The sequence below is a fragment of the Cygnus olor genome, chromosome 7, assembly GCF_009769625.2.
Source record: "Cygnus olor isolate bCygOlo1 chromosome 7, bCygOlo1.pri.v2, whole genome shotgun sequence".
In the NCBI taxonomy this organism is placed as follows: domain Eukaryota; kingdom Metazoa; phylum Chordata; class Aves; order Anseriformes; family Anatidae; genus Cygnus; species Cygnus olor.
Window position 1 is genome coordinate 4,690,585 of NC_049175.1, and position 26,046 is coordinate 4,716,630.

The window sequence follows — 26,046 nt, forward strand, 5'->3', positions numbered from 1 at the left end:
AGTACAGCATTGGAGATCAGAATCCTTAGTTTTGTTCTTGTCTGTATTTATTTCAAGCTCTTTTTCTTGAATTAAAACTGCCACTGGCATTATTTCTCAGCGTCCTATGGAGACAGACCCTGACTCCAAAGACTTGGAACATGTCACCTTTAATGAAGTGGAGTCCAGCTTGACTTCCAATCAATCTTAGTGACAAAAGTTGGGTTTTTGTCTGCAAGTTTCATTTTGCAGTGAGCAGAATTTACAAAGAGGGTGGATGAAAATTTGTCACACCAGAGCTTTGTTCCAGAAAGAACAGAATCATTCCTCAGTTTCCATTCCAGCTAGTATTTTCAGCAGAAAAGTAACAGTCTGTCTTGCTTATGTGAACAATATCTCCTGGAATAGATTCTGCCAGCCCTTTTTAGGGTTTGCAAGTTTTATAGGCTTGGAATAGGTAATTTTTCCTTTCATTTGCACTCAGCAGAGCAGAAAATGCTGTAAAGCTATTGAATTAATAGGTTATATAACAGCCTTGGTATGCTTCTTAAACCGTTCTCATCTGTGGGCATCGAGCATTGCCCACTTTCTGGCTTCTGTACACCCATGGGATATATACTTTAATCCAAGATCTAGTAATATGGAATACTTAACTGATAAGATTGAAGATGCTCTTGAAGGATTATTGAGGATAACTCTGTTTTTTGAGGGCATTCTTTTTCAGTCCCAGAGTACAAGCATCTGTACGACAATAAAAAGAGTTTAGTGAGTTGAGAAAAGGGCTAACAGGGTGTACTGGCACCATGTGAGAAGTATTTTTTGGAAGCAACAGATCTGTGACCAGTGTTGTAAAATAGAAACAGAACAGGTATTGGACACAGAGTTGGAAGATTTAGACTGACAGCTGGTAAGTTGAGTGGAGCTGAAATATTGGTCAGTCCCCCAAAGCGTAAACCCATCTTCCAGCAAAGTCTGTGTTTCACTTTTCATCTGTTTCCTTATTACATCGTAGAGCAATGGTGTTAGTGCTGTGTGACTCCTGAGTACCTGCAGCCAAACATCACCATTAATATCAGCACAGATTATTGGTTTTAACTAAACACAAACCCATTTCCATGAGAGGCCTTACTTGGGTAGTTTTTTGTTTGACATCTCTGCTAAAAAATAACGGTACCTCCAGGAAGAGGCTGGGGGAGATGTGGTGGGTTTCACTAGCTGAAGGTGGGGAACAGCGTGAAGTTCTGGCAATCCACTGAGTTACAAGGTGAAGGTGTAACGTTGCTGGCAGTCCAGTGGTAGTGAAGAGTCAAGCTCAGGTAAACCTGAGTACTGTCTGGTATTTGCTTCTAATGTTGAATAGTTCGTGCCCAGAGAGGGAATCTTTTTTCTTATAATAAAATGAAAAAAATGGGAAAGAGAAACATGCTATTTAGTTTAATATAATTTTCTTTCAGTTATATATCTCATCGAAAAATCATAGTTTTGGGCCAAATTCTACTGTATTAGAAAAGGTAGGAGCAAACAGCGTCGTCCTGTAGAACAGATGACATAAGCAAAAGGTTACAAGTGGTGAGGTAGGACTGGGGAATACAAGGACACAATAAAGCATTATTGGCTAACAGTATAGGCTGCAGTCTCATTCACATTGCCTTGAGGCAAGACTGACTGGCTGCTCCGTTAACAAGCTGAAGAATATCCACCAGAGCCTGGGGGAACCAGCATGTTGGGGTGATTATTTTAAGAACAAATGGGTGGATAGGAGACAGAGCACATCTGCAGAAAAGTGCCACTTGAGACTCTTTTCAGATCAGCGTCAGTCTAAACAATACATTTTCTGTAGGAGAATGGACTTGTACAACTCACTCAAATTTGGGTAAAAGAGTTTTGGAGTAAATATATGTGGATAGTTGAGTCTCTTCTCAGATTTCTGTGCTTAAAATAGCATTAGGTTTCTGTGTCTTACACACAGAATATGTATCATACACAGAATTGTAGAGTTTTTACAAATGGGGTGACTTGAAATCTCTCAGGTTGTCTGTGTGCCATCATCTCCTTCTCAGAGTTTAAGGAATTAAATGGTGATAGTCTACCCATTGTTTTGGATATTAGAATATAAGTAACTACACAGAACTCAGGTTCTTGCTTGACTACTGGTACAATACAGTGATGGATAACTTTCTCAGTTAAGATTGGTTATTTTAAATTTTTTCTGTACTGTGAATTGTACAGTTCTGAAGGACGTTTATTTTTTATATGGTATTACAGACATGCTGTAACAGGGTGTGTCACTGGGAACCAGTGCCACACACTGCCTTCCCCTTCACCCTTCCCCTTCTTTCTGAGTGAAATGAATTGGTTCAGTTGTTTAGGTATCTGTTTCTGGAGTAACTCCTGGTACCTCTGCTTGTCATGTGTCTTCGCAATGCTGATTAAAAAAAGCTATCATATATGTCTGTACTTGACTTCTTTACTTCCTTGAACAGAAGGATTAGTAACAATAAACATTTCTCACATTTGTGTCTTTACAGTCTGAATAATATCCATTCCCTTCAGCCTTGCTAAAGTGTACCAGCATTCAGTCCCATTCACAATATTCAATAGAGAAGCATATTGTATAGGGACAGCTATAATGTTGCCTATATAGCACAATCTAATGACTAATCCTAGGGCTGGTATTGTTGTGGGTCATTTTTTTCTCAAATAATGTTGTTAAGACATGGAGAGCTTCCCTACAAGAGTATTAGATCTGTAGCTTTCCATGTAAAAATGTTTCTTATCAGTTTTCACCACATCAATTGTTAAACAAGCTATCTTGAGAAACAAACTTGGGGGGGTGGGGGGGGGGGGTGAATAATATGTTAAAAACAAGCCAACTCCAACTCCTTCTTCCTGCAGAGTTTTTAAAGGGTGGAATTGATAGTAGCTGTTTAAATCTACTGGGTTTTCTGTAGCAAAGGCGATCAGATACTATGGAATGAACAGCATTTCCAGATCCTGTGTAGGTGCCTGCAGATAACAAGGGAGGGATAATCTAGAGACATATGAGTTAACGGCTTTAAAATATTTGTATTATAGAACTTTTATCTCATTTTCTACATCTTTCTACAGGAACTGAAATAAAAAGCATTCAACTACCTTGCTGCTTATAGATGTATCCTATTGCTTTTATCTCATTTTGCTATGGGAAGGCTCAAATAACACTTCTTTGGATGAGGGGAAGGCTGCAGAAGCATGGCTGACTAGGCACCACTGATAAATCAGCTCTTGGGAACTGTGAAGAAGAGGAGGACTTGGACACTGTGGATTAATATTATTCTAATGGGCTGAAGGTCAGATGCTGTATATGGCAATAATTAAAATATTATGTTACGATACTGAGAATGGCAATCTGTTTTTCTAATCAATAAACAGTGTCAAACAGCTGAAGAGCTGCAAGTTACAATTCCCCAATCACATGTACGGGGCTATTATACTGCAACTGCATAGTTAATCAATTTACTAACATCTGTGAAATGTCTCTTCTGTTAGATGCTGGGAGATTTTCGCTGTTGCATAAATTCCTGAATAGGACTGAATGCTGGTAAACTTCAGCAAGGCTTTGAAAAATACTAATTCCGTTTGTTCTCACTGGTTGGAAAACTGGAGTTGAACAACTGTGCAGTTTTCTCAAGACCAGTGTTGCACGGCAGAGATCTGGATTTTTCCAGGAGAGGCACACACCAGTCTGGGGAAAGAGGAGAGGGAAGTTATATCGCTCAAATAGACTTCTCAGCTCTTTTTTAAATTTTATTTTTTTCTCTATCAGGGTATAGCCAAGCAAAAGATTCAATTGTATCATGGCATATCACTCAGGAAGATAGCACTGTGGCTCAACAATCACTGTTTTAAACACTTTGCTGAAGGGATTCATCTTCCAATATGCTCCTTTAAATATTCCAAAGGAAAATACACTGCAGATTCATTAATTAAGATATTTATATTGCAGCAGCTGACTTGTTTGAAGTGACATTTATATTCTCTACTTGAATTATCTCAAGCCAGTCGAGATATTTCATGGTAAGAAGTCAGCTGTTGTGGTACGGCTGCTGGCTGGCAGAAAGCCTATTAGAGTCAAAGAGCGTGAAAATTGGATAGAGATATCTTTAAGGATGTTGGTAGCTTTGCTTCCCACAAAAAAAACAGTACACAGTGGATCTAAAATGGATCTAAAGGAGGAAAAAATCATGGATAACATGAGAAATCAAAAAGGAATTACATAAAGTAAGAAAAAAAAAGGCCAGTATTTACAGAAAAATAACATCTTAAATCTGATGGCTTAACTTGCTTTGTAAGTATTGGGATTGGCAGGTTTCTTTAATGTTTCTGGTGAACAGCTGTTCTCCACAGTTGTAGGCTGCAACGCAACATATATTTTGTCTCCTTGCAGCAGTGGGGTTTAACCCCCCGCTGAGCAAACACCTAGTCCGGGGTACAGCTCAGGTAGTTTGCCACCACTCATCAGTATGGATTTTGGCAATGTCAGTAATTGCTTTCAGTGGCTATGAGCTTTACATAGAGGAAACGTTTTAACAGAAAATGCCACCTGACTCAAACTTTGAGGTTTGGGAAATAGATTTTTATAACCATAGTAGAACAAAGAGTTTTTCAGAGCACTTTTCAATTAGCTCAGTAGCAGATTGTCCTTGCACTCTATTGCTTTGGATTTCCTATAGACTCATGAGAACATATAGTATTCCATTTTTAATTAAATTAGCAAATATATGATAGTTATGTTGAAACTAGCTCAACAGAAGCAAGTTATTGGTGAACATCTTGGCCAGAAACTAAGTACAGTACCACTGTGACTCCACAGGGTATTGTCTCATGGCTTGTATCAAAAGCCCTTTTGTACAATAAAGTGGGCCTACAAGAAAGCGGGAGAGGGACTCCTTGACAGGGAGTGTATTGATAAGACAAAGGGTAACAGCTCTAAATTAAAAGAAGGGAGATTTAGGAAGAAATTATTCAGTCAGAGGGTGGTGAGGCACTGGAACAGGCTGCCCAGAGAAGCTGTGGATGCCCCATCCCTGGAAGTGTTCAAGGCCAGGCTGGATGGGGCTTGGGGAAACCTTGTTTGGGGGAGTTGTCCCTGCCCATGGCAGAGGGCTGGAACTGGGTGAGCTTTAATGTCCCTTGCAACCTAAGTCATTCTACTCATTCATCTGTGTATGCTGGACGTGGCTCAAAATCACAGTCCAGTTCAGATAACTAACTGTAATGTGAGTGCACTTGAAAAATCCAAAAAAATCCAATCATGAAATTAATGGGGTACCTGAGGGCATATTTGTTTTTAAAAAGTGGATGCCTCTTCAAAGTTGGTGGGCTTTTTTTTTTTTTTTTTTTTTTTTTACATTATCCCACCCTATATGCAGGACTGACTAGTGTGAATGTTGTACTTAACAATAACCCTAGCACACACATGGCACGTGTTTTCTGTTTGGAAAAGGTGCGCTTAGCTTTGTCGTTTTCTGGCAGTTGTAGCACTTCTCTGGATGAAGGCAAACTGAAATAAAAAGCCAAGAGGAGACTGCAGGCTGATGCAGAAAGTAGAGGTGGGAGTTCGTTTATTCCTTCAAACTTTCTTTACTACTTTGGAAAGTCGTTTAGGCCTGATGGCTTTAAAGAACTAAAAGCCTAAACTCCTGTGACTTTAGTATTCAATGGTCCTTACCCTCCTAAGTACTTTCAGACATGGACTTCAATCCCTCCTGGCTTTTGTTCCTCACTTTCTCGTAATGGGTTGTTGTTGAATGCTCAAAGCACCCTGAGGCACTATGACAGAGAAAAGATGCTAATGATATAAGGAAACTAACCTCACTTACTGTCTGCTGTCCCATCAATCTTTGCAACAGACAGAGGTTTACTGTGTTCATTTTGTGGCTATCTTCTGTCTATATAGATTATTTTATGTGTATCATGCTTTTCAGAGTTTTCACATTTCAGGGAGCAGTGTACTATATACATTTCAAACAATTCTTGGAGTAATTTGATTCCCATCAAGCTATATTTATATTGGGGTTTAACGTACGGATTCTTGAAATCTGATCTGATGCATTTCTGTAGGCATTCGCAAGAAAGAAAAAAAAAAGACAGTGGTCTTTTAAGATTCAGAGAAGCTTCAAAATGAATAACAATGATGTCTTTTAGTGGATTTCCAGTACTCTCTAGGTGATTACACGAAAGGATACTCGGAAGGTGGCATGGGTGCTGGAAATTGTCTTAATATAGTCAAACCTTTATGGGAGAGAAATGGTTCTTTATCCTTCTTTTGTGGAACTATATACTGAAGTAAAGAAATGTTGCAAGGCCTCCATACGTTTTCTTTGGAAGTGTGTGTTTGCACTGGTTAATCAAGGTCAGCTTCAAGAAGCAAAAGTGAAATCTGTCAGAGGCAATATTTATGAATGGACTTTCACTCTCCTGTAATTGAAATTAATGTTGAGTCATCTTTTCCAGTAACTTCACGAGCAGACAAATTTGAGTTGACGGAGGGATAAAAGGTCTGAATGTAGGCTCTCCAAGGGAGAGCTCAAAATGTGGCCAGGGCTATAAATCATTTCCTGAAATGATAATGTGAATGCTAATTGATCTAGAGACACTCCTGGAAGTCATGTAGCAAAAGCACATCTTAATTTTTATCAGGAACATCTACTTGCAGAGAGTGAGACAATGAGAGCAAGTGGAAAAACTATGGGTGTTTTTTGTACCGTTCAAATGTACTTCCCATGGAAGCATACAGTGGCTGGTAGTTTCATACAAGAGGTTAAAGCTGTGACTGAATGTTATCTGCAATAGGTTTGATGGTGTATGATGTACATTTATGTGTGCTGTTGCCTTAATAATGCACAGTATCTAGTCATGTTTGGTGAGATCTACTTGCAGCAGATCTTAGCAAAACATCTGTGCTCCATTGGGACAAAAGAGATCGTAGTGGATTAGGAAATACATTGGAGTGGAACATGAAACATTTTGGCCATAGAAGTAATTTGCAGAAGGGTTAATTTGTATGCATTTTCATCTTTTTAAGTGTCTCCATGTTCAGCAAATCTATACTCAGAGCTTAATTTGGGGCATATTAATCTAAATTAATAATTTGAAGACCCTGGTACAGCTTTCTGTTCTAGATGGTACAGTACTGAACATTATGCAGAACAGAGTTATAAATAAAAAAAAAAAATCCTGTTTAAAACATATAAAGGAGAAAATGAGAAAGCTGCTGGAAAATTAACTATAAAGAGCTTTTTTTTTTTTTTTTAGTCCATGTAATCGTAACACAGACAATAGAAATTTGCTGCAACCAAGTAAACTTGCCTGGTTAACTGAAGTTAACTTTTAGTGGTTGAAAAACTGTTTTCCATTAAGGAATTACAGTACTGTTATAGAACTACCTTTCTCTAACCTCTGAGACATGGAGTAAACTGCAAATTTTTATTTGTTAAGGTATTGGTATGAAGTATACTGGTAAATGGACCCTAGTCAAATAAATGTAATCATTCTGAAGGATCGACAAGTTCACCTTTGCTTTCCATTACTTTTTTTTTTTTTTTTTTGGTCAGCTGGTGTCTATTGTCAGTGAGGTTTCTGGATTTATTTGGAGTTTTCAGAGAAGTGCTTCTTGTTACTTTTCCTTTTACTGAATGTCTTTTTGATGTGAGTGTTCCTGACTGAATAGGCTGATATTTGCAGTTACTGGGACTAAAGCATGCCAGAAAGCTGTTAAAGCAGCATGAGGACACAGCATTATGAAAGCATAATAATAATTTTCCATTCTATGAAACCTTTTATTCCAGTCTTATTTTCTTACTTATAGCATTGCTTACTTTGATGCTTGATTATCTTTGGTTACAGAAGAAAGGTTTTCACTGAGATATCAGCCTGTTAGGTCTCTCCCCTTGGTGTTAAATTAATACAGAAACCAGTGAGGTACTTGGAAGGGCAGGAGCGCTGGTGTCCTCTCTGTTCTGGCAGCTGATCAACACTGCCTTTTGCTTGCTATTTGCTAGCTGCCTCCTTTTAGTCCTTCTGAACTTCTTGAGGCTTTTCTGATTTAAACTTTGTGTCCTCTGCTTACTGTGGTGGTCCTCAGTCAAGTTCCCGTTGTTCCCACACTGAGCATTAACCGTGTATTTCCCCCTTGGTTCTCTGCCTCTGGTAGCTGTACCCTACCAGTTATCCTCTTACTGCTCCTATCTTTAGAATACTTTTTGATGAATCATCCTCTATCCATTATTCTTGGTATGCTCTACAGTTTTTGGAAATGTGGTTTCTTTGGTGGGCTGACATTTCTCTCTGCCTTTTGACCTTAATTGGTGAAGTCCTTCCCTTGCAGAGGACCATCTGGGTCTTTCCAGGCTTCAAGAGTGCCTCATCCTGTCTTAGACAGGTCTTTTCTGCAGTTTCCTTGAAACCTGGCACTAAGTGGATACAAAATGTGCCTGTGCTAAGAGCATTTTGTGTATGTAAAGTTTATGTCTGACATGAGAGAACGTATAGCTAGGCTTATTGTCAGCGTGTTTTACAGCTGCGGTGGGGAGCCTACTGTCAGATGCTGTGTAGTGTGGACTGTGCTTAAGCCTCTGAATCAAACTGTCTCATACTGGGAGTAGTCTGACTACTCTTGTATTTTTTTTTCCATTTTTTTCCTCTTACCTTTAGTTTAAAATGAATCAAAATACATAATTTAATGTGTAAATTTTCAAAGGTTTGTCTTTGTCCCTATAGAAACTCAGGTTCTTAAATTAATAAATGGAAAACAATGAGGCAGAATATTGTACTGTCATGTCTCTGATCACTGTTTATTCATATAACTATTTCAGAAGCAAAAGCATAGCTCTTCCTGTAAATTCCTCAAAGGGAATATTTGGTTACAACAAGTAATATATAGATTTTAGACTTGCAGTAATTCACTTTTGTTTTGAAACATATTATATTCAGAAAAAATATGAGTAGGATATGCTACTTTTCCTGTGCCTTGTGCTATTAGATACTTTGCAAGTTAAATCCTACAGCTGAAGTAGTAAGCCCACTTTTCAGCATTAGTAGGAGTAATGTCAATGAAAGGGTAAAAATCTTGCCTTTTGGCTGTGGAATAGATGACTGACCCACAGAATAATTTCTAAACAAACCAGGCAATTGTACGTGCACTAATTTCTTGTGAATGCTAGTCAGTTTTCTACTGTAATTTTCTTACCAATTTGTTGTAGCTTTGTTTTAGTTGGATTGTAGATGTTCACAGAAGAACACGATTTGTACGTCAGTGTACTGAAACAGAACATTTTGGGCATGTTAGAAGTGTCAGGCTTAAATTTTATAGCGCAAGTCAGGAGCAGAAATGAATAATAGTAACTTTCATCTGCAGTGAGTAACAGACACTCCAAACATCCTGTTTGGAGACTGAGATTTTTTTTAATGAAGATTTTTTGTGGGGGCATGTAGTAATTTAGATATTCATATTTTCAAAGCTCACTGTAAATATGTGTTTATAGTGGCTATGTGCAAGTTGTGATACACTCTACATGGACAGAATCTGCATGAATTGGTACTTGGAATAAGTAGCAAGACCTTCCTATGCTTCCTCAATAGCTAAATAGAAATCTGTGATGAGTGATGTATTTAGATGTATATTTATTAGTTAAGAATAGGGGATTGTACCTTTGCCTTCATTATCGTGAGCTATGGCTGTATGCATTCCCCATGTCCCGTGAGCTGCCTCATGCCCCTGGTTTTGGTTGGGCTGCACAGTAATTTGATGTTTGCTAAGTGTTTGTCTACCTGTGATGACAGAGTTATCTGCGAGTCTCCCTTGGGGCCCCAGGCTATCAATGCAAATGCAAAGCCAGAAGCAGAGGATGTGCCAACCTCAGTTGAGAGCATAATCAAGAACCTTTTTATCTGCTGAAAAGTGCCCCAAGAAATAGTACCAAACTTCAAATTTCAATATGATTGTGCAGTTTTGTATTGGACATCAGCATTTTCTGAACCCCCGTAAGAAGCCTATGCCAGATCAAGACACGCCTTCCAAGGGACGTGATTTTGAACCAAAATAAATCAAACAAACTATTTCCCCAGTTCACTGTTACATGAATATAACTCAGTTCTATGAATAAGCCATTAACAGTTATTTTGGGGGAAACAAAAAGAAGTCAAGTCATAGGCCACTTGCTATTTAAGTCCAAAGCCATCTTCGGAGGCTTGAGCTTGCATTGGAGCATGCAGCACAGCGAGCTGCAACATGCAGGTGCCTATTTGCAGGCATGTGGTGTGCCCGCATTGTTGTGCAGGCACCTCTCCTGGCACGAGTTTTGTGGGACTTCACTGGCCTGGCTGCCTGAGCACAAATGTGGTCTGTATCCCTGTAGAAGCCCTCTGTGTCAGAGGCATGCACCAGTTCTCGCTTCCACATTTTCGCAGGACTGAGGGTGCCGTTTTCCATCCGAAAGCGATTCGGTGTAGATTTTCACAGTGGCAGCTGAAGACTGGGATCTGTACCAAGTGTTCGCCAGGCTGATGCTGCTTTATCTCAAGTCATGGATTTGTTCCCATCTGAGCAGAGCAAAAGGGAGCGTAAATGACATGAAAACTGCATTACTGTCCAACTAGCTGGGTGTGATTAGCTACCTTGGTGGCCATAAAAATCTCACATCTCATGCAGAGCATAAGCGAAGGAGAATTGTAGCCTTTCAAAAATTGTTGGCAATAGCTACTTTAATAAGAATGTAGTCCTATTATTAATAAAAGCATCAAATAATAGAATGGTTTTAGTAGAACAGAAGGCTACAGTTTTGTTCTTCACTAAGCCCACATTCATAAGCATCGATTCAGAAATCTTTTTGTTGCTACCAAAGAAATAGTGAGCCAGGGCTGGGTTTATAAATTGCTGCAATGCTGAGTATACGTAAACCTCAGAAGATTGTTTTCTATCTGTATCTGGTATAATCGTAGCCTTCTACCAAGCAGTATTTTTTCCCATTACTCTTTCTTTTAGCCTCCCTCATGCCAGATATGATGACTGTATATCCATCGTGTGTTTTTAAGTTTGCCACTGAGAGTAGAAGTCAGCTGGACTGCTGAGTTGAAACACCTTTTGCTGAGTCCAGGTGTACTCCTGCAGTCTGCCCTCTGAGCTAGCTCTGCTGCTGGGGCAGTTCCTGTTGGTTTTTAGAGGGCCGGTGTCTGTTGGATCAGCTTTCTGTTGAATTTGATTGTCCAGTCGAACGCAAGAGAAGCAGCAGAAGTAGACAGAAAAAGAGGTCCAGACCCTTTGTGCAGTAGTGTGCAAATCCTCCAGACTGAGCCTAACAGGACCTCAGAAATACTGATTTGATTCCTACAGGATGCTGTAGGTAACTTCTTTGGGATCTGTTTTACTGAGATATTGGAATGTCAGATTTTTCCTGGGATTGTTGCTGTTTCTAGAACCAGAATAGACGATGATGACTTTGACTGCTTTCTGAGGCTTAGAAAATAATCTTATTAGATCTTTCACTGATAAGAATCTGCACTTCTCATAAATCATACTTTGTCCAAATTGACCTGCTTTATCCTTCCCTCTACAATGAAGGAATGGCAGAAGAACACAAAATTTTGCAGCAATATTTTCAGTTAACTACTGGTGACTCTGGCCGGTGGCAGAGTAAAACCCAGCTGTGTGTGATCAGGGTGTTGTTTTGCCAGGAAAAGGCCAACAGGGTGCTTGGTCTTTAACATTTCTTCCTCTTTTTGGCATCTTCTAGATGTACATTTTGACAAAATTCTATTAGTTAAGGGACTAATGTTTGGTTCCTTTGTTTTTTATATAATCATTCAGCTTATAATTTGGTGATTTTCTGACCACAGAAATTGTTAAGCTGAATACAGTAAAATTATGAGGATGTTTGTATAGTGGCATACATTATTTATGATGCACAAAGTGGGTCTTAGGTTTTTATTATAGCAAAAAGTATTAGGAGAAATACTTGTATAATCAGTCTTTACCTTTTAGTGGGACTGTGGTAATTAAGGGCATGTTTATGGATTGTGTATTAATTTTAAATGCATAACAAAGCTAATTTGTGATGTTAAATAACTTGGCTTGACAAGATATATCCTACCTATTTTCTTGTGGCTCTTTGCTACCTATCTAAGTTTAAGTCTGCTCTTGCATGTTTTACTGGCTTTATGCATTTGCGCTTCTCCCTTGCCTTAGGCATTATGTGTTCACCTACCAAGTGCAAAGTAGGCGTGGAGCATTCCTACTTAGCTCTGGCACACCTCTGGGCTGCTGAGCACAAACAGAAGGATTGCACCGCTGCTCCAAACCTGCCCTCGTCCACCTCGTGTTGCATGGAATAGGAGAAGTCGAGAGGGGTTCTCTGGTTTTTATTTCCATGGTATGGCAATATGGTGGCAAATCGCTGTTTCTGGTAGTGTAATCCAGGGATTGGCTTCAGCTTTAACTACTTAAATGAAAGAAAGAGAAGCGCAGTTCGAGAAACCCTGCGTGTTCAAGATCCTTGTTTAAAATCTGCCACTTGTCGCTGAGCCAAATGGCTCAGTAGCGAACGACGAATGGTTCGGTAGCGAATGACAAGGAAATTCATTGCCATACTGTCTATCACTGTGGACTTTGCCAGAAGTTATTTGTGTCTCTAAATTGTCTAATAACTTGTAAAAGGCAATAAAGCTTTGTTGGAGAGCTATGTGGATGTGCTGCATTACAATGCTATGCTGGAAATGCTTTGCTCAGTTTTTCTGGTCGGGGTGCTGCTGTAATACTGGCTGCGCCGCTAAAAACATGCGTGAGCACATATGTCATGTGGTGTGGTATCGCTGCAATGTGTAACCTCTGGAAACATCTGCCTGATTTTATGCTGAAATGGGGGCCAGCCTTCGCCCCCAGCCTTTACCAACTTCCCTTGTTGGTGCTGCAAGGGTTGAGGCTCAGGTTGCCGCCAGTGCCGTGGTGCTGCGAGAAGCAAGCTTTGCGCCCGGCTTCTGCGCCCTTCGCCCTGCTGCCTGCTGAGGCGTTCAAGGGGGATTTTTAGCTTTGCTGAAAGTTGGCCAGCGGCTTTATGTGCGGTTGTGGCCGTGTTGTGCATGGTACAGTTGAGGAACAGACATTGCTTGTTGGCTGAGCTCACCAGCAATAAAACTGTGCAGCTGATGGGCTTTCTCCTCAGCCTGCAGAGACAGGAAATGGTTACATATGGCTTTCTGGAATAAGAAGAAAATGAGACCCTGCAGTTAGAAATGAACTAAGTCCAAAGCACCCACAAAACTATTAAAGAGAAATAGCAGTGTTGGGTCTAGGTAAAAAAAAAATAAAAATAAAAAAAATTATTTGGCGAGACCTCCTTAAGTGTGTGGCAGTGCTGGCTAGCTAGCAACTGGGGCAGCAGAAGAGGGTGGGTCTGTGCTGGCCTGACCTACCTCGAGTAACTCTCTACAGCAAAAGAAATCCTTAGCAATGAATTATTAATGGATATTAATTAATGTAATACACTGCTTTCTGCTAAAATTGGTAAACTGACAAATTATGAAGCCTATAAGGTGACGGTAGCAAAAAGTTTCCTTATTTTCTAGGGAAGGGAAGCAAAGTGTCCTGGAAGCATGCAGTTCCCATACTGTGTGGGATGAATACACTGCCATAACACACTTGAGCTAGATGTGACTGTGCCCCTGAACGTAGAAGGTGTTCTTTTTATAATTTGTCGAAATCACAGCTTGTGGGGATAAATGGGACTATAACATCTTGACTGCCTGAAGATCTAGTGTAGTGCTTCAGTACTTTTTCATAAGGGAGCAAGAGTATTGTTGTAGTTGAAAAACTTTTTAGATTTCCCTGGGAACTCAGGTCAGAAGGTCCAAAACCACGTATTACTTGGTCTTACGTATGCAGTAATCACTTATCATTCCTGTATTTTTTCACGTCTTTAGAGGCCGGAGGAGGTTCTTGCTTAATGTGTTAGTAACTCCCTGTGTGCAGCTCCATATCCGAGTTCCTGGAATTTCCTCATTCGCGACAGAAATGCTTCCAGTTATAAGCCTGCAAGCAGCAGCTATTTATGTCGGATGGAGGCAAATGGCGGGATTTGTGTCAAAGCCTGTTACATCTTTTAAAGATTTCCCTATCAGTTCTGAAGAAGTTCTATAGGAAGCTCAAAATGTAGGCAGCTAAGCGCAGACTTGGGTGGCTAACGTAGAGGTGTTAGCCTTTCAATATGTCAGTGATGATCAAGAATACTGTTTTAAGCATATACGCTCTCTGGGGTGTGCTGTACTGAAGAGAGCTGCCATTTATTCCCATGAAAGTCCTCTCTTTTCTTCCTTAATTATATAAATACAATAAAGTGAAACCCATAAACTGCATGTTTTAGTTTCATGTGTTTTTTCAACAGTAAATTTAACAATGCAATATTGCTGCAAGCAGACAGAAGGCTTTTCCTGATAACAGATGGGGAAGATCTTGACCCATCCTTTGTCAAATATCATGCGAGTCAGGTTACCTGATTGTCATCAGGCTGTGTGCCTGGGTGGGCGCCAGGGTGGCCAGGTAGGGTATAAGCATGGCCATTCATCATGCCCTGCCCGTCTCTCCCTTCCGTCAGCAAGATAAAATGCTCTAATATAATCAGCTCTACAGGGAGACACAAGGCTAGCTGGTGTTTTGTTCTTGGAAGAGAATCTTGTGAAAACAAACACACACGCACATCTACAAACAAGCCAGCACCCCCCCCCCCCCAACATTTCCAGTGTGGTAACTGATAGCTGTCACATTCAGCGACTGAATTGCTTTGGGGCTCTTCTGTGGTTTTCTGCCTCCCTCGGCAGAGGTGTTGTCAGAAGAAAGCGGGGCTTTTTTGCTTATTGTTCTGTATCTGCTGCAGCAGACGGATGTGGCAATGAGAACGGTGCCACATTGCTTCTGCTATCAGCGACAATGGAAAGGAACAGAAGCAGGAGAGGTAACAAGGAAGCTGTAAGATTTTAAGGGCCTAGACTAATCCAAACAAAGATTACTGTTTGGATTGCATAGACTCTGAATGCTCTTCTCTCTGGTGTTTCTGGCAAACTTCCCATCAGGTGCTGGCTGCCCGGCATGTTTACTTTGCACATCCTCAGTTTTATTTCCCAGAGTTTGCTGACGAAGAGCTGTGTTCAGCTCACGGGGACCTGCAGCACACCGCATTGGTGCCTGCCTGTGAAGCCCCGTGTGCAGTCAGTCCAACAGGAGCCTGTATTTCTCAGCCAAAATGGGGAAGATTTAGTAACATCTTGCCTCTGTAATAGTCGTTTAAACCCAGAATGGTGTAGCGGGCTTTATTCTACTATGTGAGCAGATTTTTTCAGAGAGAGACACCTGAGAGAAAAGCTGCCATGGAGTATTTGTAATCCACGCAGGCAGTCAAAGGAAAGAGAGAATTATCTTCCATGTTTTACATATGGTGAACACAGGACTGTCAGATGGGTTTAGTGAATTCAGCAGCAGTGGCTTAAGCTGTTACCCTCCCCAGCTGCCTGCCATATGGCTGAACACCACCCGGTAGCCTCAATGGCAAGATGGGATTTTCTCCTTTGAGTGATGGAACAGACAAATATTTTGCTTGAAATTTCCTTACTAGCTATGTATTCTGAGGGGAGCAGTAAAAGAGCTGTCTCTGTTTGTTTTATTAGGACATCTACAAACTGCACTTTTTTTCCCTCCCAACTTTTATTTTATTTTATTTTATTTTATTTTATTTTATTTTATTTTATTTTATTTTATTTTATTATAGCATATCTCATCTTCATACTGACTGACAAAATAGGGAAAGGCAGAATTTTATTCCTTTAGGATAGCTCACAGCACACTGTACCTTGTAATGCATTTTTTTCTTAATAATGCAACCATTCAGAAAGCAAATGAATGATTTCCACATGAGAAGCACATGCGCTGGGTGTGTATGTCAGCATGGTTTCTGTGACTGCTGTGGAGCTTTGTTCAGCTAGCCCATCCAAGAAGAGGACCCGAAATCTTTACATCTTTTTACCTTCCATTTCAAGAAGGGGTGGGAAACACATGGTAGAGATTCAAACAACTAAATGTTTTCTCTGTCTAATTTAATTTCCAAGGGTTTGACTGCATGTCTTATCTCTTCATAATGTTTTAATAAATTCAAGGATTTTAAGGCCACTGAGTACCACTGTGATAATCTGTTATAATTTTCCACGTAGCAGCTGCCAGATAATTTTATCTACATCAGGTCCATAATTCCTAATTTTGTTCAGCTCTAGGCTTGTTCTTGTTGAAATTAAAGAAAAAAATGGTCCTTGATTTATCATCCAGATGATGCTCTCATTTATAGGCCTAAGCCTGACTTTCATTCTCTACAGCAATAAAAGTACCAAACACATCTGAGTGCTTTATGCTTCCTCTGTTTGTGCTGTTTTGTTTTGTTACAATTTGTTACAAGTATAGTTGGTTTATCAACACCTAAAATTAAGGTGTTTTCTATAGTTTTGATGGTATGTTTATGAGAAGTGGCCTGAGGATGCAGGACATTGACAATACAGGTTAAATGTAGGGGGAGGAGAAGGAAATGAGGCATTTCTAGCCATATATACTGCAAATAGTTCTCCCTTAGATGTAGAAATAATTGATTGGGAATTTCCATCCTTGAGCGTAAATGTAATAAAATATTATAAAATACTAGATTAATAATAATGAATATAATTATTATGGTGACATGAAAGAATTAAAAATGCAAACTGTAATGTAAACTAATGGGATATTTGTTTCAAGTTAAATAGTTACTCAAACCCTAAATATTTTATACTGTTTCAATTTTTCAGTGCTTAAACTGAAATAAATTTGGCCTTGGACCAATACTTCAGCTTTTCATTTTGAAAATATTACAGAAAAAAATGGACTTTAAATAAAATGAACTTTAATAAAAACTTTATTGGAAAGTGAGTATCAAAATCTGTTTTTTTTTTTTTTGACAAATTCAGCAGCTTCTTTTTTTTTTTTTTTTTTTTTTGGATCTGAATTGCTTCACACAAAATCAGTAATATAACTTGACCAGTCTGTAATCAATATTACTCTTTATATTTAAGGTGATAGTGTTTGGAGTGATTTATTTAAACTGACCACAATTGGTAAATACAGCTACAGTTAATTGAGAATTTGCATTCTGGGATTGTTTTTAGTTCTTAGTCCAGAACTTTAAGGCTTCAGTTCAGATGCTCTGCTTTTTGGACAGCTCTTTTTTTTGCACTCAGTTTGTGTGCTTTTACGTAGAGCTGCAGATAGATTTCCTGGGGCTGTCGATAACGTGAGTGCTCTCTATCCCATCTCTGTCGAGATCGGCTTATCTGACTCAGACATCCCAAGGGCATCGATTCACCAACATTTCTTCAGGTGCAAAAGCAAAAATCCCCTTCTTGGGCTCCCCAGCCACTTTTCCTGCTTGGGCTCTGCAGTTCGCTGCCCTCTTGAGCTGCTCGTTATGATCCTGGGTTATTGAGTGGGCTTTGCCGCCTGCCACGAGCCCCCCAGCAGCTCTACTGGTGGCTGGGGCAGGCAGAGAAATGGTGTGGGGCTGAGTGGAGCCCCGCAGCCAGCCCAGGCCAGGGTGCATCTCCCTGCTGCCTCCTGCATGGCCTGAGCTCTCCGCTGGGGTATGGCCGGCTGCTGACTGAGGGGACAGGATGGCTGACCGGGTAACGGCGTTCGTAAAGCTGCTGGCATCCAGCTGTTTGAACCACCGTGTTTGGTTTCAGCAATGCATGCTGCAAGGGTTGGTTTAATTTAAGTGGACCATATGGAAAGCTGTAACTTCCTCCTCTTCAGATGGAAAAATTCATAGGAATTCCTGTAGTACAAATTCCTCACTTATGTTCTGCTGATGTTCTCAGGTGCTTAATACTTCCCTTGTAATAAAACACCAGACCTATGAAAGGCTTTCAGCCAAGGCTACACAGGCAGAGTTCTGTACTGCAATATTATTTTTCATAACAAATGCTATTTCTTCAAAGATTTTAGATCTGCTGCTTCTAAACTTTTATTCACCTTCTGCATTACTGAAACATTAGAACCCTATTCCAGAAGACAGCATTTCTGGCAAAGCTTTCCTGTTAGATAATCTGTTTATACAGGGCTTGTTATCCTAAGTGGCTCTAATGGCATGCTGCCACTGTGGGGGGAGACTGCTCTGTGGTGGGACAGCCGATGGTCCTCTCCTCCATCTCTCCACTATAGGACAGTTTGGGCTGGCTGCAGCGGGCAGACAAAGTCAACTTTTTTTTTTTTTTTCCCAATAGCTGCTTGTGGAGCTAAGTCAAGTCCTACAGTTAGCAGGCATTGCTTCTTCACGGGAGGAGTGGGTTAGCTTTTGCCTGGTAGCATCTGATCTCAGGCCAGCCTCTTGTGATGCCGGGAAATTTGAAACAGAAATAGGGAAGGTAGTTAGGAGAGAATATCAGACCTGGGCTCTGACCTGAATGAGAATGATATAAACAGAGACCACGATATGAATATATCATATCGTGGTCTCTGTTTATTCTAGTGTTGGTTTAAAAAACAAATACATTGTTATTAGATACTTAGGAGGGAGTACAATTTTATAATTTAAATCTTGCAAGAAGCTGTCATTACAAGTGCATAATTTCGATCCAGGAGCAGATATAAGCTCAAACTTCTGAGCCTATGCCATATATTAATCTTGTAGGGATAAGAAGAGTATCTGAGCAAATATCTGTAGCCAGGTTAGGTACTGTCAGTGAGGACTGTCTGTGAAAGAAAGTCCAAAGAGGAAGAGCATCTGCCTCGCGGGGTGTCTCACAGCTGGTCATGCACTTCGGTAGGGGGGCTCAGGGCCCGTGGGGGTTGAGTACAGTCCTGCTGGCCCGTGCTGCTGGTGGGCTCCCAACCTCAGCTCTCCAGCAGGGCTGGAGGTGCCCAGTGGGACCACAGGAGCAAGGTGGAGCCAGGCGAGAGGCAGCAGGCACAGAGGGGAAACCAGGGAGGGAACATCCTGAGATGCTAAGGAAAAAATGGTTTGCACTGCAAGTAGTCAGACACTGGAATGAGTGCCCTTAAAAGTGGAGGGGTCTCCATCCACAGAACTACTCGGATCTTGGCTTGGGCCTTTTCTAGCCTAAATTTTTCTCTGATTCTACATTTTAGATGGATGGCTTTTGAGGCATTATTGTTGTTGTTGTTATTTTTCCTCATGTTGCTAGTGTGGTCATATGACAAATTTTTGATACCTTACTGCCTGTATTTGATAGGCATCACAAGTGGTTTCGTGTGATAGAAGAGGAAAAAAAAATACAGTAGATATAAATACATGCACAAATACACATACAAGCACACATAATTCTGTGTATTCATGTACAGAGTCTTAAAAACGGGGGGTTAGTTTTCACCAAATCAGTGGTAAAGTTGAGATGAAATATATTGAGTGCTTGGTTTGATCAAGAGTAGTTAGTGTTTTGCTTTAGGTAGGCTTTGTGTACCTCACACACTTCGGCGGCTGGTGAGCATACCTGGTAATGCAAACATACATTATATTCAGGATGAGATTTACTGCATTGTGCATTTTGGACGCTTTTGAGTCTATTGCACCTCTGCTTTGTGATAGATTGCTTTTCATAAAAGTACTGCTTGGAGGGAGAAAGGTAATGAGAACAACAGGATGTGAGTGTTTGGGTCATTTTTAAAGTGTGATGCAGTCTGAATTTAATTGATAATGCTCTTTCTCACTGTTCCATAAGAAAAATGGATCACAGGTATGATCTGGTTTTAAATGGGCTTCAGTCAATCAGGTGCATATAATGATATAAAACTGAAATAAAGAAAGTGATAACATTCATCAAGAGAAGAAGGAATCGAGTTTACGGGGAATGCAGTCTGCCCTCTAGCTCAGGCACTTAATCTTGAAGGGCATTTTTTTAATGTGGTGTGATTCCTAATGTGAGTCACAGCGGCATCCATTAGCTTTGTTTGGGAACCGTAAAAGATGCATGAAATTCATATCCATATGTAGAATGGTCAAGAATTTTGATTCATTCTGTTATTTAAGAAGCATAATAAATATCACTTGTAAACTTCAGGTGTGGCTGAGGTTTCGACAAGTCTGGTGTTTGGATTCTGATCCAACTTTAGAGCAAATAAATGGGCAAACTACAGGCACTTTGAGATGGTGCTTATTGTAACACCATAGCTGTGCATGCTTTTTAAATGAAATTCCTACAGTTACAGCATGGTCTAGAAATTAAGGCCACACCACATCCCCCCATTAGATATTTCCGCTTCCTGCTTAGAGTGTGACACCTGTGAAGGGGGTTAAAGGTATAAAGCTATTGCTTGCACAGACAGAAGAAGGTGTCCTTGGGACAGAAATGCTTGGGGGAGTGAGGATTTGCCAGTGCAATGCAGTGCTTTTAGCGTAACATTTTTTTGGAAGGTTTTGGCAGAAGATTCTCTTGTGGCAGCTGACAGCACAGGAGCTCTTTCCCTCCTGCTGGCAAGTGCAGTTACACTTAGTCGATTAATATCTTCAGTTTAATACAGTGAGTTGTTTTCCTAATTCCTCTCCTGAACTCTTTGATACTACTACTTTAAACAACTGACAAAACACGGAACTTGTCCCAGGGACTGATCTGAAAAGCCAAATAGAGACAAAGGTAAAGACAACCTCTTGACCATTTGGACTTTTCTTCTGTACCAGTGGTAACTTCTCAAAGGACATTGCCTCTTGTTGCCTGTTTATGTGCTAGTGTGGTATTGTGGCCCTCTTTCCCAGGACAGTGATTTGATGAAGCATTTGCCTGGGTATCAGGAACTTCCCCACAAACACTGATTTGATGACACATGTGAGGTTAGATATAATTATCTCATTTCATAGCAAAACCAAAACAGTTTCCAGTTACTGCTTTGAAATACCCAAGCACAGCAGAGGCTGCAATTTACTTGAGGAATCATTTCCATTATCAATGAATCATCGCGTTTTTTATATTAGATGAGAAGTGCAGGCAGGCCAAGTCCCAGTGCACTAGCACATTATAAGAAACTTGTGATAAGATTTGTACTTTTCTACTGAAGAACTCAATGAATCTCTTTGCAGAACAGATTAACAAATTATTGAAAATATTATAGCCAATGAATTCCTACTTTCTCAAGATATATTAAGTGATTAAACTCCTCAAACTCCATCTAGAGCAGTTCCTCACTCTTGTTCAAAATGAAATTTAAAATCTTTTAGTATTTCAGTCAGGAAAAGTAATAAGGTCAAATGTGACCAAAAATCAAGTTGTATGCATTGCTTATCAGATGCAAATTCTACCGTAAGAATAAAATATTTGTTGTAGAAGTAATATCTACTCTTCCTAGCATAACAAGGCTCCCAGTTACTCCAGTCATAATAGGTGGAGCCAAGTTTAAACAGGAGTCATTCATTAAGGAAAATGGCTACTAATTACAGACAAATAGATTTCCTATGCTACTTTGTATCCTTCATTTTCCAGGGAGTACAGCTTGTCTGGTTTGTCTGCACTGATGTCTGAATAATAGACCGCAAGTAACTACATGGATTTCTATCTGCTTCTCAGTTGTGAATAAATGGGTTTGCCTAATGCAAAAGTGGTCAGTCTTAAATTTAGCAGCAACAAGGAATGGAAAAAGACATAATCTAAAAGCAGAGTTTTGTTTGTGTTCATAAATAAATTTCCATCAAGCGGAATTAAGTCATTGAACTATCATTATTGTGGCAAAAAAGTTTCCGGCAGGTTAAGAAATGAAGTGGCAGACCTTATAAGGTACAAGCTATACTCATAGGGTTTTTACATGAATGGCACAAACATCTAACATTACTCAAACCATAGCAGTAATGTAATGGACTTGGTCTAGTCCTTGTCTGGGCATTAGATGCATTAGCACATGTGCTTGATTTCCGCGGCGGTTACTGCAGGAGTTAGGCTCGGTCAGTTCCTTGGCACTTCAGCTGCACCTGGAGACCCTCCACAACACTGTAAAACCCTCTGTGCTCCGTTGTTAAAGACCGCATTTTAGCTGAGTTTAAATTAACAGCACTTCTAACAGTAGATGTAGGGAATATTTCTGTTTCTTTAGATAGTGTGATCTGAATAAATGGTGGACTAAGAAAGTAACAAAATTGCTTTTACCTTGCTATGCAAACTTTCAGAGTCCTTGTGGTCTTCTCAAGTGACCGATGTCATGTGGTTGGCCAGCAGATGCTCAGGTTAGCTATAGTACTGCCTCTTGCTTTCTGTTTGTGTGAATTGCCAGGATCTCTCAGGACAATAAATGTATAAAAATATTCCCATATAGATTTTGAGTCAAAGCAAAGCTCTGAATAGATATTTCCCTTCTGAAAACTAAGAAATGCTTTGCCTTTATTTTTTCCCCTCACATCTGGCCACATATTCCTTCCTCTGTGCTAGAAACTGTGTGTGTGGCCACATGGTCAGCTGGATTACAAAGAAAGAGCTGGATAAAATAACTGAAAGAAAAAAAAAATAATAAAAATAGCTTAAGCTAATGTAGCTAACCGTAAAGTTGAACCTTGGGCCTTACTTATGATGCACTCTCCCTTAAATCTCAAATGCTCTATCACAGCCTCAGCATCTTTTAGTGGAGGCTGATTGACCTTATTGAGGTTTTTTTCTCAAAGATGAAATTGCATGCATTTCAAAAGAGCTGAAATCACCACAAATGGATTAGGGTAGAACAGATTGTTTCATCTAAATCACTTTTTTTTTTTCCCCCCCCCGAGATTATACAACTAACCTCATTTGAAATGACTGAATGATTTAGGGAAAGTAAAGGTTGAATTCCCAATATGATTCTACTTTACAACATGTTCGCTGTACTTTACCAAAAAATAAAAAAAGACAGACTAAAAGAAACGACAAAGACAAACAAACAAAAGCAACCCAAGCTACCTCCTCCCCGAACAATCTGAGTCAAAAAAGGAATTAAGAAGTCATTAAACCAAAGTATTCTGCAGAGCACAAGTTTGTGTCTCTGTTCTTTTGGAGGTCACCTCGCCAGTCTTGCTCTCTAGTGTCTTGGTGGTTTGTCTCAGAGCCCATCTCTTGTGCAGGTGCCCTGTCGCCTACGTGCCCCCACCATGGGCATGAGTCCCTCCTGCAGTTCCAGCCCCACGCTGATGTGAATTGTTTTTTGTATTACTTGTCCATTATTGTTTATATTTATTGTATATATATCAGATTATTTATACCACTTCATAGATGTTCTATGTATTGTTCATTAAGTGCCCCTTTGGAACAAGTAAACATTTTAATTATGTTTACTTTAACATTTTTGTTTGCCAAATTACAATTTAGGTTTCTGATTGGTCCAGCTGGAGAGTTCCTGAATGTTTACTGAGCCTTCCTAGACTCCTCATTACAACTGATTTCTTTTCAGCTGCTGAAATAAGGGAAGCCTCACAATAAATATTTTTTTTCTCAAAGCCCCAGGTTAAGTTGTGATATCAGCTTGGATAGTGAATGTGTTCAGGTTAGCAACTTTGGGGGCAAGGTGAGATGTTAAAGATGAATTGTAACTTAGAGCAACCTTCTGAAATACTATTGCAATGGTGAGGATATGGAAAAAGTAGGATCAGGATAGAGGTCAATGTGACCTGTTCCTCTCTTTGTCTAGCACGTGTTTCCCAGTTTGTGCCTACTTGCTTGTGCCTATCTGCTGTCAGAGATAGAACCTCACCTCCAGAAACAAACTGGAGTGGTTCCTTGTTCCAGCTATCCCTAAGTAATCCCAGGTGGCAATGTTTTATTTCAAATCAGCATGATTTTCATTCCTTCATCCTTCTGCCCCCCAGCTGCAAATTCCCAGCCTGATTGCCAGTTAGCAGTCTGGCTGGCTTGAAATAAACAAGTGAAGGATCTGTCTTCAGCGGCTGCAGATGTTTTAGTGCTAATTCTTTTGCATGTACTTTCTTGAAAAAGAGCAGTTTTTAAAGTTAATTTATTGCAGTTGTTTTCCTAGGTCATCTGTTTTATAGGCTAACTGTTTTAAGGAATTAAAATCTGTGGAAAAATTAGGTCCTTATTAAGACATGGTGAATAAATTTACTTACTGTAAGATAGGTCAAGAATAGAGGCTAGAAAATGGAACAAGGGTCTCTTAACTAGACTCTTAACTTTGTCTGGACAGACAGCTTCTGTTCCTCTGTTTGCAGAAGATTTGTTCTCTAAAAGGTGTTGAGGTAATTAAAAAAAAAAAAAAGCTCAGTGAAGACTAGGTATCACTATTTTAATAATCCTTAGGTTATACACCTGTTGTCCAATTGGAATAATACTGACATTTCTTCTATGAAGTTTAATATCTATCTTTTGTATGTGTCTAAGCTCTTTTGGGAAAGGTTCTGTGTGAGAGCAACATGTTGGTCTTTTCATAGTGTATCAGAAATCTCTCAGGCCAGAGAGCCCTGGGGACCTGTGCCTCACTTACTGCTGAAGCAGAGTCAGAGTAGTAGTTGGTTGCCGATTCCCTGAGAACTCCTGAAACCTGCTGCCTTTATTGTTTGTGTCCCAAATGGTATGTTGCTTAGTGTATTAAAAAACATGATGTAGGGGTCAGAATTTATGGGCTTTTAGTTGCAGGTCTGAGGTACAGTAGTTCCATAGTGAGGGTGACATTGCATTTAGTTAAACTGATACTGTTTTGTGTGTGCATTCTTGTATATTGGCTTAAGTCTGTTTTATATCCATTCAGCCTGCACCTGCTAAATTGCAGAAAGCAAAAGCCCCCTACAAACACTAAATACGGATCAGAGAGAATAAGCTATGAGTTTGTTCTGTTAATGGGCTCCACATGTTCTCAGATCTACCTTCACATTTTGTCTATTTTTCCTAATCAGCAATTTGAGAATCGCCCAGCAAATTAGGAGAAGAGCTTTCAATAACCATAACTAAACATGAAATGGTTATGAAGATGAGTTGTTTTTAAACCCACTCAGATTCAGAAAGAATGGGAGAAAACAAACTAATTTCCTGAAGACTTTTCCCGATCAATCTGTGTAATCTCTGTTAAACCTTGCTCCTATTCCCATAGGATGACTTCCCCAGTCAGCGCATCTGCAGAGGTGTGTGGTTACTACAGCCCAGAGCACCCTCAGCTGTGATTTCTACTTCATCTCGCCCAATTTAACTACTTGCAACTACAGAAGGCTAATAATGAGCAGGTTGCCATAAGTTTTTAAAGAAATGGCAGGAAACATCTTAATGCAACTGTCAGTCTGTGCACGTACTGTAGGCGCTTGCTCTCTCTGATAGCCTGGAGCTTAAAAGCGCTGTTCTTTGCCAAGGAAGAGGCAGCTATCTTCAATCTGGCATCTGAAAATGACAAAGAGATCTATCAAACAGAATTAGGAGCACAGATCCTTCCTGTTCTGTTTAGCTTTGTAATTCAATCTGAGTCAAACCAGAGGCCTGGCCTGAGGAGAAGTGCTCCTTCAAATCTAATGAAGCAGTCCTCCGATTTACCATCATGCAAACATTAATATGTAAACTTCCTATGTATATAAAAGATATAGAGGCATATTGTATGTGACAGGAGATATATATCAAGGTATACTAACTCTGAATCTCTACTTCACACTCTGTGTAGACCACTACAGCTACTTTTCTGTTCATTCTTTCCATGCTACTCCAGGGCTCCTAAATTTCCACCCTCTCTCTAGGAGTGTTTGCAAAGTTTCCCAGAGAGTTTGTGGAAAGCTTCTCAGAGCTGTCAATAGCATGGAAGATGTGAAAAGTCTCTTTATAATGTCACTGATTTTTGTTGTAACTGGTCTGTATAGACTTTTCTGTCCCTGGAACCCACTTTGTTTGCTGTACTGTCCCAAATGTGCCCTGCGATAAAACTATCCAGACATTGTTTTTTTTTCTCTTGCTGTTTTTTTGTATGTTTCCAGTTGATAAGATACCCTGAAAGTACAACAACATGTATGTATATGTAATGTGATAGATAAATATGTGCATATAAAGGAAAAACAGCAGGATTTTCCTGCCATGCTCGCT

General features: G+C 39.9%; 1 long non-coding RNA gene across 2 annotated transcripts in view; it reads left to right on the forward strand.

The window, feature by feature from the left end:
* The window catches only part of LOC121073375, a 121,211-nt gene that overhangs the window by 36,845 nt on the left and 58,320 nt on the right, over positions 1-26,046 (forward strand). The gene's annotated exons all lie outside the window — the stretch shown is intronic.